Here is a 17843-nt window from a genome sequence, read left to right on the forward strand (position 1 = left end):
AATGAAAGTCTTATTGATGAAATCGAGCAATATTTTGAATTGTTCAAACTTTTAATTGCATTTTAACTTTGATGAACCACTCACTATGTACTTTGGATCTTCATTAAAAATGACACTTAGTCTTAAACAATTTGTTTGCATGCAATTAATTTGAACCCTAATCTAACTCATTAAACCATTTAAGTCAAACCTAGGTACTAATCTTTAATTCCTAAAGTTCTAAAAACTCAAGAACTCCAAGCTAAATAATTCTAAATCTAACTCTAACTCTCATGTATGTATATGTGATCATATTTAAATTTTATTGATATGTAATGTATGTTATAGATTATCTTAGAGATGTGTTATGTACATTTGAAATTAAATATAAATTTTTAATTTAAATAAAAAATTGTGTGTATAGTAGTCTTAGCTCTTGACACATTAGTATATATATGACTTCACACAATCAGATTGTTCATCATCCTTCTGCGGCTCCTATTGTAGCTCTTGATGTGACTCCTACTATAGCTCCTACTGTGACTCCTATGATAACTCTTGCTGCAGAACCTAATGTGATTCTTGTTGCAACACCTGATGTAGTTCCTATTCTAGCTCTAGCTCGTGCAGCTCATCATGATTCTAGTGGTGGGGCTCGTGTTGCATCTTGTGGTGGGGTAACTAGTCATTGTACCTCATTGTAGGGCTCATTGTGTGGCTCATGTTGTGGCTCTTGGTGTAGCTCTTGGTGCGGCTCTAGGTGGTGTAGGTCTTGCTATGGCTCCTGGTGCAATTCCCATTGGAGGTTAGGCTACACCTATAGCTCCTACTGGAGGTCCTACTACACCACCTCCATGCATCAATATCAATGCATTATTTTCATTTTTAGAGCAGGAGGTCAATAGACTATATTAGTCTATATTGTCCTTTGATGATGGTCTATATAGAGACATATGTGCTACTATATGTAGGATTTTATAGGATATGATTGCTAGATTTACAGATCACCATTCATTTACTCCTAACATATTACCTTTCATATCTAGGGAGCTTAGGGCTAAGATTTTAGGAGATGCATCTTTTGATGATGTCAAGAGGTTGGCCCCTAAAGACATCATCAAAGGAGATCTCTTTCCATCATATGAGGGAGCACATGGTAGGGTGAGAGGCTACCAAGTCACACAATGCAAAGATCCTATTATTGCTAGCATGATCTTTCCTCATTTTTTAGTCGCACATGGTTGTTATCCTAATAACCACTAGATACCTCTTTATTTTGCATAGTAGTTGTACGATGAGTTCTACATGGGGCTCAACATCAACTACTTAGACATTCTATATTATTGTAGATAGGGGCTCAACCTCATTATATTCATAGTTGATGGAGTCATCCACTTGGTTGAAAATATTTAGAGGTATCTAGTAGCACTTTAGGCACCTCTGATGATGATGCATATAGAGTTGTTGGACTACCACTACCAGGTGATGTCTGTGCTCTTTTAGGACAACACATGCATATGGATGTAGCACTGTATTTTTGGAGGATCTATTGTAGAGTATCAATTATATTTCTAGTAGATAGGGGATGCCAGTTCACTTAGTGATGGATACCATTAGACACCATCAGAGCCCCATAGTTCCATAGAAACAAGCCACCACACTAGTGACAAATGATACACCTATGTGTAGCTTACAACATTTGGCATCAGGCTCACAAAACTCTATAGATGACTTGGGCATACAAGTTGGAGATGTTAGGATCATAGTTGAGGGTCTTGATGATTTTGGTGATTAGTTATAAGGGCTCTCTGAGATTGACACTAGTTTGAGTATTTCATCGTACATGGAGATGTTATTTTGACTTGACAACCATGATTCTACACCATTACCCAGCTACTTAGACATTCCACTCCACTCATCATTACTAATAGTTGGACATGGTGTTGAGGGTGGTTCAATAGGTGTCAGAGTTTTAGAAGGTGCATCGATAGACAATATGATAGAGTCTATTGATCATCCTCCACCTTTAGAGACCTAGGTATATATATATATATATATATATATATATATATATATATAATTTATTTTTAAATTTAAATATATGAAATTAAAAAATATGAATTTAATTAAAAATTTAGTTTAGATAAATATTTAAAATTTAATCTAACTAGATAATAAATCATGCAAACACAGGTCACTAAGCACATGATCACATCTAGTGTTGGTTAAGGGCATGTATGTGAGAGAGATGGTTCTGTTGTGGCACCCAGTAGTGCTCAGGTACATGTTTTAAATAGTTTGTTTAAAGTTATTTATGAACTTCAGACTAGATATATATGCACTCATATTTAATTTGAATGTACACACATGTATATATATGTTTCTAAATAGAATTCTAGTGTGTGTGTGTGTGTGTGTGTGTGTGTGTGTGTGTGTGTGTGTGTGTTGCAAGGCTCAATTGATGTGCTCGAGTAGCCACAAGATGTATAGGAGACTCGATCAGAGGGTCATTCTGTTTGTATGTGTCTTGAGGGGTCCCTCTAGTAGTAGTAGATTTATATATTTTTTGATGCATTTGTATATTGCAGACTTACATACACATATGTGTATTTTAGTATCTTGATGACATGCATGCATATGTTTCACTATTTATTTGACTATATAGTACTTTAGTAGTTAGATGGTCACATCTATATATGACTTTTTATATTTTCCTAGACATACATGTATTTATTTGAGATTTACAATTTGCATATGTATGCATTTCAGTTCTAGACATATATTAGATGTAGATATTTATTCTTGACACATGTAGATGTGTATGTGTATTTTTTTTGTATCATAGCTAGAACATGTTCTTGAGATGTGTACATGTATATACATGTTTTTTTTTTTTTTTGTATTATAGTAGAACATTCTTCATGAATTAGATTATAGCTTTTAAAATTTAGATTTTATTGTGATCATTATATAAAATAATCAAATTAACTTCTCTAAATACCTACTTCAATAGTTCAATATTCAAAGTTCAGTTCCAAATTGATCGATGAACCTAATTTAAAATTTAAAAAAATAATAATAATTTATAGGGTTATTTAATTGAATTAATATAGGTGCTTAAAACTACTAAATTTACCCAAATGGTTTAGATTATAAATTTAAAACATTATATTTATTTGTAATCATTATATGAAATAAACAATTAGTAGGACTAAAGATACATAAATTTGGTAAATCAATTAGTAGGAATAAAGATACAAATTTGTTAAATCAATTAGTAGGAAGTTAGAAAGATACATATTTCTTAAATTATCAATTAGTAACCCAATAAAGATAAATATTAGTTTTATGTGGATAAAAATATGTTAATTAGGCAAGCCGATACATTATTTTAGAAAAAATTTACAAAATATAATATTTAAAAACATATTAATTTAAACTAATTCAAACTAAGAGTATGAGCATAGGCAATAAACTAGCATTAATATATATATTTTTAATAAACTAATGATAACTATGAACTTATAATCTTGCAATTTAAAAAACACATTTAATTCACTTATGAAATTCAATAGTGTAAGTTCCAACTAACTTCAAGTATTGCCTATTTATATCAAGTTGTTAAATTATTAAATTCATCCATTGTACAATTAAATTTTTTAATAAACTAATGATAATTAAGAGTATGATCAAGTACAATTAAAAACACATTTAATTCAAGATGAACTTCAATAGTTTGAAAAGAAGTTGATATTTAAGAATTCTAACATATTAAATTATCTTTGATACATATCTAGATCTAATGATTGTGTAAGTTTGAACTAACTTGTATTGCCTATTTAAATATCAAGTTGTTATTATTAAATTCATCCATGGTACAATTAATATTATTAATTTATATAGTTTTTTAATAAACTAATGATAACTAAAAATATGATCGTACAATTAAAAACACATTAAATTTAAGATGAAATTCAATAGTTTGAAAAGAAGTTGATATTCAAATCATTATAAAATAAATCTGAAAGGTCAGTCCAACCACGATGTACACTTATAACATGTAATATCTTCTCATGATCTTCACTATCTAGTCTCCACTTGCAAGGGTGCATGCTTAAATTTGATTAGATGTAGACAAAGCCTGGTAGCAATGACTAGGTGGTTGTATTGTAGAACCTTGTTGTTAGGTTGATAATCAACAAAGTGTATTCCATGTTGGACTATTTTGTCTTGCTTCAAATATGTTCCCTCTATCACAACAAAACTTGCACCACAAATTTAAGTATTTTAAAATTTGATAGATATAAAGTTACCTACCTATATATATATATATATATATATATATATATATATATATATATAACCTATGGGGAACAACATTCCATCACTTTCTTTAGGGTCATATAACTTTGTCCTCTTTGTAGTACATTGCAATAAATAATAACTGATAACTTCATGATTTCTAGGCTTAGCAATCATTACAAAGACATCTCCTGCATAACAAGTATACATGTGTATGTGTATAGTAATGTATATATAAGATAATTCAAATTGATAATTAAATAACAAGTTGAGATTAATTTTTATGATACTTACCCACTTTTACCAATCCAGAGATATGGTTATAATCATCAGAAATCAATGGAATATCATCAAAATTTTCATCATCTTTATCAAATGTATCAGTAACATCAAGTGATACTGAAATCCATGCACCTTGATATCCACGTGCTTGATTGATGCATTCTTCATAATCTTCATTAATGCAACTATCACAAAAACATGAATATTCTCTTGTCTTCAATGTCCAATTGCCATTATCTATACTCATGACTGAATTTAAGGAACGTGTCTTTTCTATCCTCTTGCAACCATGCATATTTTTTCTATTAACACCTAAAAGTTCATTAAATTGAAAATATGGAAAAATTAAATTTAAACTTCAACGAATTGAAAAATAAAACTTAACAATAAATTTTTATAACTTAATTGCATAAAAATTATAAAGATGTACACATCCATACCTAGTATCTCTCAAAAGACTCTATATGGTACATATCAACTCGTTGTTGATGATGTCTCGACCTCATCTAATGAAAAATGTGTCTTACACCATTCAACAACACCATGTGCATCATTTACATGAACTCCTTGATAATTCATTTGATACTTTCATAGAGCACATTTGATGCAAGCTCTTGCACCATCATGTTCACATTTTCCATGGCCACTCTCAAAGAGATTCCATATGGGTTTTATATTCTCATTGCGATGATATCTACATAATGCATAAAATGGTCTAAATGATTTGAACTATGCAGCACATCCATCAAACCAAACATAATGTTTATCAACATTTATGTTTCTTTCTTTCAAATAAGAAAAGAACATATTGAAGCAATGTTCTACATAGTGAATGTCATGTTCTTTATCATCACTTATATAAAAATGATATTCATTTTTAATTACTTGTGCTTGAACTGTACTGTGAACACCATCCAAATCTAACTATGCATGCCTATTACAAACATGTATCATAATAGTGACCTACTTAGAAAAGTAATATTTTGATTGAATTGCTTTTTGGTGGACAAAGGAATAGTTCTCTACAAATTCAACAATTGATACAATCATTCCAACTGGGAAATCATCTCTCAAATTTTGAAACTGTTGTGCTTGCCACTTTGCAAAAAATGTGTGACGAATATAAGGTTGAATCAAATTCTTAAATCTGTCCATAAATGTTAGAACGGGTAACTCCTCTTCAACATATTCCAACCTTTTTGTCTCTTTCCCCAACTTTGTTTCATTCTTGACATACTTGTAACTTTGGCAATTCAATTTTTTTGTTGCATCAATATTTTCACTTTTCAAAGAAAATAGAGCCAATTCACCACATGTTTCACATAATTTGATGCAATTTATTTGACCAGCTAGATCATCTATTTTGTCACATAGAATGGATGATATAAACTCACTTCTCCTACTAGGAGGAGCAACATGAAAAGCATATGTGTCTTCTACAAACTTTTGAAATACCTAATAGTGAAGATCAAACTCAATATGATGATGACAACAACATGTTTCAAACACTTTGTTTGACTTCACAAAGTATGGGTTCAATTTTTCAAACAACATTTGCCCAACTTTTACATTAGGATGTTCACTACAAAATGACACATATAACTCATGTTGTGTTGTGTCCAACCAATGTTTTGTATGATGTTCATTTTGACCAAATGTAATCCTATGCCTGATAACATCTCTATGATTTGATGAAGGATGAGTATTATCAATCCAAAATGATATGACTAATTTTTTTAATGACTCTTCAATCCTATTAGAATGAGGTGCTCTACACATGATTGCCCAATTGCCCTCCATAGTACTGTCATCCACAATTAATCTTCTCTTAACATATTTTCTCATTGTTTTCCTACCAAAACCCATTTTAGATGAAATTGAAAATATTTGTTTATTTTGGGTCATATTCCTCTTTAAATAGACATCAACATCACTTTTCTTGCCACAGACTTATCTTTAGTTCAAGAGTATTTTCCTATGTTTCTCAAACCTTGTTTAACATTTTCAATCAGATCAATTTGCATTCTAGAAAATCTTCTCTTCTTTGATGTTGTGTCTACACCTAACAATTTCAATGCCTCTGGAAACTTCTTTTATGCAAGCAAAAGTGAAAGTAACTGAGCTTGTTCAAGTGTTTCAGTGTTATCAAATTGAGTCATAATTTCTCTTATCTTCTTATTCATTGACCTTTACTTAGAAAAAATTAATGGTTGAAGAGTAGCTGCAAGTCTTCTCAATTTATCCACATCCATTTTAAGTAAATGATCTAATTTTTTTTGGAGAAATAGCAGTCTTTATAAATTGGGCAATATGTAGGAGTTCATCCATACCAGTTCCTGCACCTGATCTCGACCCTTATCTAACTTCTGTTATTGGAATTTCTATAGGGAGTGATCTTGAGCCTTCTCCAACATTCATTGTTTGAGATTTTGTAGGAAAAGATTCTGACCCTTCTCTAACTTTTGTTATTCAAACCTCTGTAGGGAGCAATCTTGAACCTTCTTCAATATTCATTGTTTGAAATTCTATAGGGAGTGTTCCTCACATCTCTCCCATATGCACTTCTTCTACTTTTGTTGAGCCTTCTTCAACATTTCTTTCACCTTGTCGATTGGCTGCAACAAATTTATAAAGAAATCAAATTAGATTAAAAAAAAAGATTGAAACATAATTAAAATTCAAAACCATAAAAAAAACTAATATATATATAATTACATACCTTGTTTAATTCGATGATAATGTGCCATAGTCTTCTAAAGATTTCTTTGTTCTGCTTCATCAAATCTCTTCCTTGCATATTTTTTTTTCCTTCCTTTCTTGTTTCCCATTATAAAATAATAATAAAATAAAATTTACCCCTTGCCTCAAGATAAATTTTGTGCAATAACTATATAAAAATGTTGTTGTATGAATTTGTAGTACGACTTCACTATTTTTAAGCTGACTTATCTGAAGCCGATATCAGGATTTTTGTTTTTTACATGTTTGCGCAAATACCAAATATTAGACATGTTCACATGAACATGTTCTGTTGAATTTTTGGCAGCCAAAATTTTTTGGACTGCATGTTCCCAGGAAACATACTTTATGTGTTTGTAATGAACATCATGTTCCCGTGACTATGTCAAACCAATTTCTTTTTGGCTCTTTTGACACCATTTCAGATGAATGATCTCCTACTATAAAATAAAAAATGCCATAATGTGTTGCTCAGAGCAAGCTTTCAAATGACTATAATTGTAATACATATTTTAATCATTAAGACTTTCAAATATGAGTTTAACTAATCATAGATTCATTACCGATTGAACATCAACTGACTTTGAAACTTTGAGAAAATTAGTAAATTAGATCAATTTTTTTTTGAAAAAATATCTAGGAAATAGCTTATTGAGATAGCTTTCTATTCTAAAAAAAAAAAAAAAAGATTTATGATAAATTGACTTCAAGTTATCTATGTCAAAATGAACGTATGTCTGAATTGCGATTTGTGTCACTTCAAAACTTTACAAACTATACAATATTCAACCAAATTGAACCAAACCAAATGCATCCTATGGATATTGATGTTACAAATCCAACGCCAAAAGAATTACCTTATTATATTTTCTAGAAAAAAAGTTATGTGTGTCAAGCAGACTGTCACTCTTTAAAAATATTGAATTTTATTATGTATCACTTTTTGGAGGAGAAGAAAAAATTTACATAAATAAATTTTTTTTCAAGATTAAAAAATATGGTTACAAAATAGGAACTAAGTACTAAAAATCACTAGTTTATGTCATCTTGAAATTATTAATAGTTTTAGAGATATAGTTACTTGAACGTGAGGTTTGTTTCAAAAATATTGATTTCAGTTTCAAAATTGGTCAAAAAGTGGAACCCATTATTGTGGGATCACCCTATTATATATGATTGTATGTTATATATGAATCATTTTGATTAAATATTACTTTAATATATAATAAATATATAATATTATATATTATTGTCATTCAAATATGTATTAATTATCTATGGCATATAAATATCTAATATACATACATACATACATACGTACGTACGTACGTACGAATGTACGTACGTATGTATATATATATATATATATATATGTATAATTAATATTTATAATTATATATTATATAACAATGTATATTTCTATTTTATTATAATTATAATATTTTATATAAATTATCTGTTCTTAATATTATATACTCTTTATATCTAATACTTATTTATTAGTTAGTTTATGTGCTGAAATGGGTATATCACAGTCCTCCCCTCTTGAATTTGCCTGTCCTGAAGCAAAATCATTCACGAACAAAATTCTTCATAGATACAAAACATATTTGCATACAAAAATCCTAAAAGATTTGTGAAATATACATCTTAATGAATGGAAATATGAAGCAAACACGGTGTAGACAGATGAAGACACAAAGCAAACATGATGTAGATAGATAAAGACACGAAGCAAACACGATGTAGATAGATGAAGACACATGTTATGCAATTCCTTGATTGTGAACCTACAACCAAAAAGAATCATTAGTACATATTTATATATAAATTAATTTTTTTAGGATTTCCTTATATCAATCCCCTTATAAGGTATTTATGGTCTCAATTTAGTGACTTGTCAATCAAAAGTATAGTTCATTTATTAACTCGTCATTTTTTGAGTATGGGGCGAGAAACAATAATAGGGTTCCCTATTACCCAATCATGGGCCTCACCATTCTCCTTCATTATTGTTATCTCTCTCTAATTATCATCTCCAAGATAGTGCCTTTGTATGATGTACCCCAGGGTATTTGCTCCACCATAGGCCTTACCTAGTACCTTTGGATGATGCAGCCCAATGCCCATCTCATCGCAGGCCTTACCTAGCACCTTCGAGTGGTGTCACCTAGCCCATTCCACTACTAGCCTTATCTTATCTTGGAAGGTGATGAACTTAGATAATCTTATTGATTTTACTTAGTAATATTCTTTGATTATTACATATCAACAAAAAAATTAATCATTTCATTACAACAAGAATAATTGATAGACTATTCAATATTCTTCACAATAATAAAATGTGTCATTAATAAGGAAGATGCTAAAAAATATTCCATAATGCATAAAATATATAACTTACCTCATTACCATTACATGTTGAAGTGGTGACTAAGAAATCATCATATGCACTTCAGGTCTTCATCTAGTTTAATCATTTGTATAGTTGGTGTGAAATGCCTCCAATAACTTAGTGTGGTATTCCTCCAATAACTTATAACCATAGGCTTCATCCACTTCTTATGTTTATCCACATGCTATATAATTTGTGGTTTTTTCCTTTGTTGATTCAAAATATTCTTACTTTTGTAATTTTTTTTAGTTTGTTATAAATTTCCTAATAGTGGGTTCATGTGAGATATTGATTATTAGGTGACATGCTCTTTTATATTAGTTGGATGCACATTTCCTTCCTTTTGCAATGAAAAAGGAACATTATAATCAATTTACAACCTATGATGCCATCAACATGTACAATGTTGCTAGCTTTTGGCAAAATGCTGGAAGGTTTTGTCTCCTCAAAGTGACTCACAACTGACTACACCAAATCCACCTACTCATTCCACTAATGAACCACCATGGATGCATTTTTCTCTGCCATCACATCATGAATATGGTACTACAAGATCACATTACTCACTACTTGTCACATAGGCTCACCCCCTTCAAAATCAAACTTTACTTGAAAAATTGATCAAGGGGTTGATACTCCTTCGAGTATTTATTTTGTCTCTATCTTTCTATGTTACCCAGTTGGAGGTCGGTCAATTCACACCTCCTTCTAGTCCAATAATGGGTGTTTGGAGAAAGACATATCAAAGCCTCCAACACATACCTTCATGGCCACCTTTATGACCTCTAATCTGGGCCTTTGATTAGTCAGCAGTCTTCTTTAACCATTTCAGAAGGATGGTGGCAAAGAGAAATTGGGCATTGTGGGAATTAAATTTCCAAAATAGTGACTGAATGCCTCATGCATAAGTGATAACTACAGATAATGATTTATGCTCTCTATTTGATTGGTCTAGGAAATATCACCATACCCTTGACTATCACAGATTGAGCAACCAGATTCCATATCAACATGACTTTGATAAACATTGCCTTATTGAAAAGTTAGTTTGTGATCATCACCACCACACGATAATAGATTTTGAAAGAGATTTTATGCATTGAAAGAGATATCCATAGGATTACACAAAAAAGAGTTGGAAACTCCCTGCACCTAGGTACCAGGACTTTCTAGTGTGCGTTTGAAAGAGTTAGTCTAGTTGGTTTGTGTATAGAGAATAATTTTTATTAGTCTCAAACATGAGAGTTTCTTGTAGATTATCAACATTTGTGGATACCAAATCATAGTTGCACTATCATGCCATGACTGGGACATGTCATCCACTAATTTTTAATTGGGGAATTAATTGCATACTCTTGTGACTTCCTTCTACACCACCCAATGTTATACACTTATCAAGCTTCCAAAAAACAATACTTAAATCAATCACAACTTTTGAGATAGCAATTATAATAGTTACTCATCTTGCCATATTATATAGTGCTTTAGACTATATAAAATTATTCCCAATACACATTCACAACAATATATTCAAAGGTTGGTTCATGACTTTAACCCTTCCAAAGTTAGAAACACTATAATAAAAAATACAAATCAACAAGACACTTGTCTTTCTACTGCAAATTGGAGTATGTCTTTGTGGTAAAAAAAGTGTATCATTTCTTCCAAATAATTTCCCCAATAATAATATTTGCCAATAGTATGAATTTATTTTCAATAAAAAATACCCTTTAAAGACATTCACAATAAACCCTTATTGGTTGTATGCAACTCCACTATGTCATTTGGGTTCTAGTATTCATGGCAAATTCAAATCCAACTACAAAACCATTTAATAGCTAGGCAAACACCTCCTTGATGCTTAATAAGAAATGGATTCCTTAATTTTTTGTGCAAGATTTCATAGTTCTCTTTCGAGAAATGTTATGTGTGTGCATGTACTATGAATACTTGTGATTAAGTGCTTATAACATCTTTGTAAATGAAAACTTCATGCTTGATAAAATATTTTATCTTAGGCACAAATATCAATCAGACTTTTCTATAATTTTTTATTCGATAATATCTTTTGATTAAACCTTATGTAATTTTCTCCAATAATCAAACCTTATTCGTTATACTTCTCATTGATTTTGTAGATAAAGAATTTCATAGGTGTCTCCTCCATTCTCCTTTCATGCTTCCTATTGACAATCTCACCATATACCTTTTAGTGTCTTTGAATCAAAACAAAAAATTCCACAAGCTAGCAAGAAAGATGGGCTCTGATACCACTTGTAATGTCCCCTTTGGGAACATTATTTATTTGCCTTCTATTTGTAAGAGATTTATACTATTTTTTATATGATTCTCTTCAAATTTTTATAATCTTATATATATATATATATATATATATATATATATATATATATATATATATATATATATATATATATATATATATATATATATATATATATATATATATATATATATATATATATATATATATATATATATATATATATATATATATCCAGTATTTCATAGGGACATGTCTTTTAATTAATATTAATATATTTAATAAGGTAGTTATATTAGATATTATTATATTAATTATATATGATTATATGTTATATATGAATCATTTTGATTAAATATTACTTTAATATATAAAAATAATATAATAACATATACTATTGTCATACAAATATGTATTAATTATCAATGGCATTAATATATATATATATATATATATATATATATATAATTAATATTTTTAATTATATAATATATAACAATTGATATTTCTATCTTATATAATTATATAATTTTATATAAATTATTGATTATTAATATTATATACTCTTTATGTATAATGCTTATTTATTAGTTAATTTATGTGTCAAAATGGGGATATCACAAAAATTTCTTATGAACTTTTTGTGAAATGTAGCCAATCCATGAAAAGATCTTACCTCTATCACACTCCTTGGAGTCATCTGAGGATAGCCTTCACTTTCTCTAGGTCCATTTTTAGACCTTCTCTTAAGACTACAAATCCCAGATACACCAGCTCTTTCTTTACAAAACTACACTTCTTTAGGTTTATCGACAACTTTTCATCCCTCAACTTATCAAAAACCTTGTGAATATGAATCAAATTCTCCTTCAATGTCTTACTAAAAATCGATATATCATCTAGGTAAACAATGACAAACTTACCTAGAAAATCCCATAGTACTTCACTCATGAGCCTCATGAAAGTGCTTGGTGCATTGGTTAGCCCAAAAGGCATGACTAACCACTCATACAATCCTTCCCTTGTCTTGAAAGCAGTCCTCCACTTATCACCTTTTTTAAAATGAATATAATGGTACCCACTTTTAAGATCTATCTTTGTGAAGTACTGAGCTCCACTCAAATAGTCCATAATATCATCCATCCTTGGCAAAGGAAATCTATACTTGATGGTGATCTTGTTGATAGCATGAGAATCTATGCACATCCTCCATTCATCATTTTTCTTTGGTGCCAACATTGTTGGTACATCACATGGACTCAGACTCTCTCGAGTCAACACCTTCTATAAAAACTCATGAACTTGCCTGTTCAACTCTTCAACTTTTTGTTGGTGTCATTCTATGTGCTGCATTGTTTGGCGAACTGGCTCCTAGAACCAAATCCATCTGGTGACTAATCTTCCTTATTGGGGGCAATCCATTAGGTACATTATCTGATACAATATCAAAAAACTCTTCCAACATATTTACAACTTCTATAGGCACCTCTTCTACTTCTTCTTTACTATCTTTAGGAATTATAGCAAAACACATATGTTCATGCTTCATACCTTTAAGAAACTCTTTTCCATCAAAAAAACATATTCTAGTAGCACTACATACCTTTTCTTCTTTATCCTTCAATGATTTCAACTAATGTTTCACGCCATCCTTAGAGTGTACGTATTTGCTTTCCCATTGTGTATAGCATGCCTATCAAATTGCCACATGTCGATAGGTATGATATCACATAGTACCTCATCTTGGTAGCTTCCAATCTTGAACTTCACTAAGCATTGCTCATTGACCATGACATTATGGTCATCTTGCACCCAAACAATATGATATGGATGTGAGTGTTTCTACCTCCTCAGCTTCAATTTGGTGACCATTGTTTCTAACACCAGATTGTCAATACTTCCACCATCAATGATCACATCACAACACTTATCTTCACATTTTCACCTTGTGTGAAACAAGGTGCTTCTTTTCTCACGTTCATTCTCACCACTTAATATGATTCTTTGGTTAACTAGAACTTCTCCTCTTTCAACATCTTGAGAATGTAAGGATCTGGCATCTCAACATGTGCAACTATGGCTTGGCATTCTTTTCTTCGATCTTTCCTTCCTTGGTGCTGGGTACATTTAATGCTCTATGCCCCTCTTCTCCATAGTGAAAACATTTCCCATGAAAGCCTCCTCTTCCAAATCCTTGTCCTCTGCCTCTTCCTCTCTGATCTCTATTGTTCTGATCATGGAAATGATTGGAATTGTTTCTGCTCTGGTTTAGATTTCTACTTCTAGCCTCATCCTTGTTCTTTTGATCATTATTATGACCACCATAAGATCATCCACTAGATCTTCCACCATGACCTCTTCCACTATTCTTATTGTCAAACTTCTTGCTCAATTTCTCCTCGACTCTTAGGGAAAGTTGGTATGCCTCCTCAATACTACTCATTCAAACTAGACTCAGCTCATCCTAAATTATGGACGTTAACGCATTAAGATAATGGCCGACTTTATCCTTATTAGCTTCTACATGGAAAATTCTAATGAGAACTTTTTAGAATTCTTCTGTATACTCTTGAACAGATTTTCCTGCTTGTTTCAACCCTTGCATCTTCTTCAACGGATCAAGCTCATAATCTATGGGAATGAATTGTCTCTTCAATTTATCTTTCATCCAATACCATTTGGTGATTTTGTCCTTTCCCTTTCTATTTTTCTCTAACTGAACCTCCTACATGTTGGGACTAAAAATTGCATGGTCAATTTTGAGTACCATTGAGAATTTGAGCCCTATAAATGCTTTTAAGTGCCTATGTACCCGACTATCAGTCTAAGGCCTAAGAGGTAATTAATGCTTCTAGCACCTTTCATTTAGTGCATCTATGTGTTTCATGAACACAAATTGAGATTCTGAGCCTTTTTGTGAAGTCTCGTTTTGAGCTAGTTTAAAATCTGCATTTTCACCTAAAATGTCAAACAGTGACAGGAGGCCTTGTTTGCATCTAAATATCTCACACCCAGAAATGTTTCATGACCCGCCACTTTGGGAATGTCTAGTGTCTATAACTGAGAGCCTATTTTTCATATTTTGAGTTATTTTGGATCCGTTTGACTAGGTTCTGAATCCCTCAAAGTTGGTATTTTATTGTTTTCATGTTGATGCACTTTGCACATAATTCTGGGAAGCCCTGTTTGACGTGCTATAATTTTGACCCAGTTCATCAAAATGTTGAAATTCTTTTTGTATTGCATTCTAGAGGTTAGAGGCTTGTTATATTTCAAGTTTCAAGTCATGATGAATCCGTTTGATTAGTTTTCAAATGTGATTCCATATGCAATTTCTATCTTTTTATTGGTGTCAGCATTTGCAGATTTCTTAGGACCCCTGTTCGTGATGTTATATCTTGAGATCTGTGATAGGTGAGATCAAATGGATTGTACCACTATGTTTTCCTCTGAAAATACTTTAAGTATGCCAAGTTTCAAGTCTTGACAAATCCATTTGCACACATTTCTAGGTTCATTCCATTTGAAAAAATTGCTTTTCTATCATTATTTCCAGTCTGCAATTCTGAGTAGCTCACTTTGACTGATTTCCATTTGCATCCTATTATTCATCATGAGCCCAAATCGTAGACCCATATTCTCCTAGTGACAGAGAACCAACGCCCCAAGTTTCGTCTGCCCAAGTGTTCATTTGCCTAGTTTTAAAGGCCAAATCTAAACCCAGTTTATTGCTTTCTGACATGTTTACGTGCAGATGATTCTAAAAGGGTGATTTTGACAGCCAATATCTTTTCAGCCCAAATTTTTTATGAGACAAGATTCGACAAGGAGTAAGTGTGCAAAATAGAGATTCAGTTTGGCAGCTTTCAGAGCTTGGTCAGAGGTTTGGGTCAGTTTTTAAGGCTAGTCAATGGACCTCCTAGTGCAAATTTGACAATTGGTAAAACATGATAAAGTGAGATTTTAATGATTAATTAATGCTCAAAATCAATTCCAGTGAATATCAAATGATGAATGGATCATTTCAAGATTCAGTTGCTTGGAAACAAATTTTTTTTTAGTCGGGCCCACTTTGGGGTCCGACTAATCTTATCTAAATGATAGGTCATTGTGGGATTTTCAAGATAATTTAAAAAGGAATTAGAATGGATTTGTTTTATTAGTATGTCTTGATCTAACAATGATGTAAGTTAGTATTGGTGATGGAGAGAGAGATGAATTTGCGAAAATTTTGTTGGGAGATCAAATTACAGGAAAGAATGACCAAACTAAAGGTTTGACTTGTCAAGAGAGGAGAAAGAAACATGTCCACTGATGATGAATGTATTTGAATTGATAATTCTATCTCAAGGACTCAATCTCTCTACATTTTTTGATAGGCAGTAGGTTCATCAGGAAAGACTTAACGAGAATGAATCATGTAGATATTTCCAACAGTTTATAGATGCTCTTGATTACTATCATAGCAAGGGTGTTTACCACAGGGATTTAAAGCCTGAAAAGGTTCTCCTAAACTCTCAAGAGAACCTAAAAATTTCAGATTTTGAACTGAGTGCCTTGTCTCAACAAGAAGATGGACTTTTGCATACCACTTGTGGAACACCAAATTATGTAGCACCTAAGGTTCTAGCACACAAAGGTTATAATGGTGTAGCATCAAAAGTGTGGTCTTGTGGAGTAATACTGTATGTTTTAATGGCAAGATAGTTTTTGATTGATGAGAGTGATCTTGTGAGTTTGTATAGAAGGGTCAATAAGGCAGTTTTTTTGCTCAAACTAGTTCTCAGCTAGTGCCCAGTCTTTGATTCCTAGAGTTCTTGATTCAGATCCTATTAAGCGAATAAAAATCAAAGAATGAGTGGTTCAAGGAGAATTATGAGCTAGTACAACTTTATGAAGATAAGAATCTCAACTTGGATGACATACTTGCAATTTTTGATGATGAGAATGAGACCCCACGTATGTAAAGAAGACACCAGGCAGGGTAGTCAAGAGTTGGGCAACCCACGTAGAGGGGCAGAGATATTTACAAGGAACGATCGCAAGTCCCATAGATTTCCCATACGAATGGAAGCATGTGAGCAGTGAAGGTCATAGCATGAAATTTTTGTGTTAGATTAAACCAAATTATGAGAAGCCGTTGACTAGAGAACAAGCCACAGGGGAGGTAAAATGAAACCCACAACATGAAGAATAGTCCACGTCAAGCAAGGAGTCTCATGCCTAGAGCAAACCTGCAGGTAGCCCACATTGTAAGGAAACTAGTAGACAAAAAGCAAGGGTGGTTAAAACTACAGAACCCACTTAAATAGAAAGAGCAACATAAAAGAGCCCATGCAAGGAAAAACAAGGCAGTCAATGGTAGAACTAGAAGCATCAATGTGCAGAGCAGACGCTAAAAGAATTTCAAAAAAGATGCCATCAAAGCACATAGACGCCACGTAAAGAATGGAGGCTCAGCTTTAGACTAGAGAAAGGCGCGATAAAAGGCCAAAGCAAAGACCAAGCTGCAGATTACAAATAGGGGAGTTTAAAAATGCAAAGTCAAAGATATTGCCCACGCTAAGAAAAATGGATAGCCAGTGCCAAAGAAAGGAAGAATTAGCATGTGATGTGAATGGAAGCCGCAACAAAGCTCATGGCAGCAGTTAGATCTTTATCCCACATTCACTCCGAAATGGGGATTGAAGTGTTTTAATACAGGAGCACGCTAATATTAAGCTATCTAAAGGTGTATGCCTTTTATGATGTGAGGCACATGTACAGGGACCTGCCTACAGCCTGCCGTAGGGTCAACAAAGTTTTGACTGCTTGCGTGTGATCGGAGGTAAAGTATAAAAGCTCTACATTTCTCTGATTACCCCG

General features: G+C 32.0%; 1 pseudogene; it reads left to right on the forward strand.

The window, feature by feature from the left end:
* Window positions 1–434: 434 nt before the first annotated feature.
* The window catches only part of LOC149572299 (CBL-interacting serine/threonine-protein kinase 8-like), a 31896-nt pseudogene continuing 14487 nt past the window's right edge, over window positions 435–17843 (forward strand).

The sequence above is a fragment of the Cupressus sempervirens genome, chromosome 2, assembly GCF_028749045.1.
Source record: "Cupressus sempervirens isolate cs-2001-9-10 chromosome 2, ASM2874904v1, whole genome shotgun sequence".
In the NCBI taxonomy this organism is placed as follows: domain Eukaryota; kingdom Viridiplantae; phylum Streptophyta; class Pinopsida; order Cupressales; family Cupressaceae; genus Cupressus; species Cupressus sempervirens.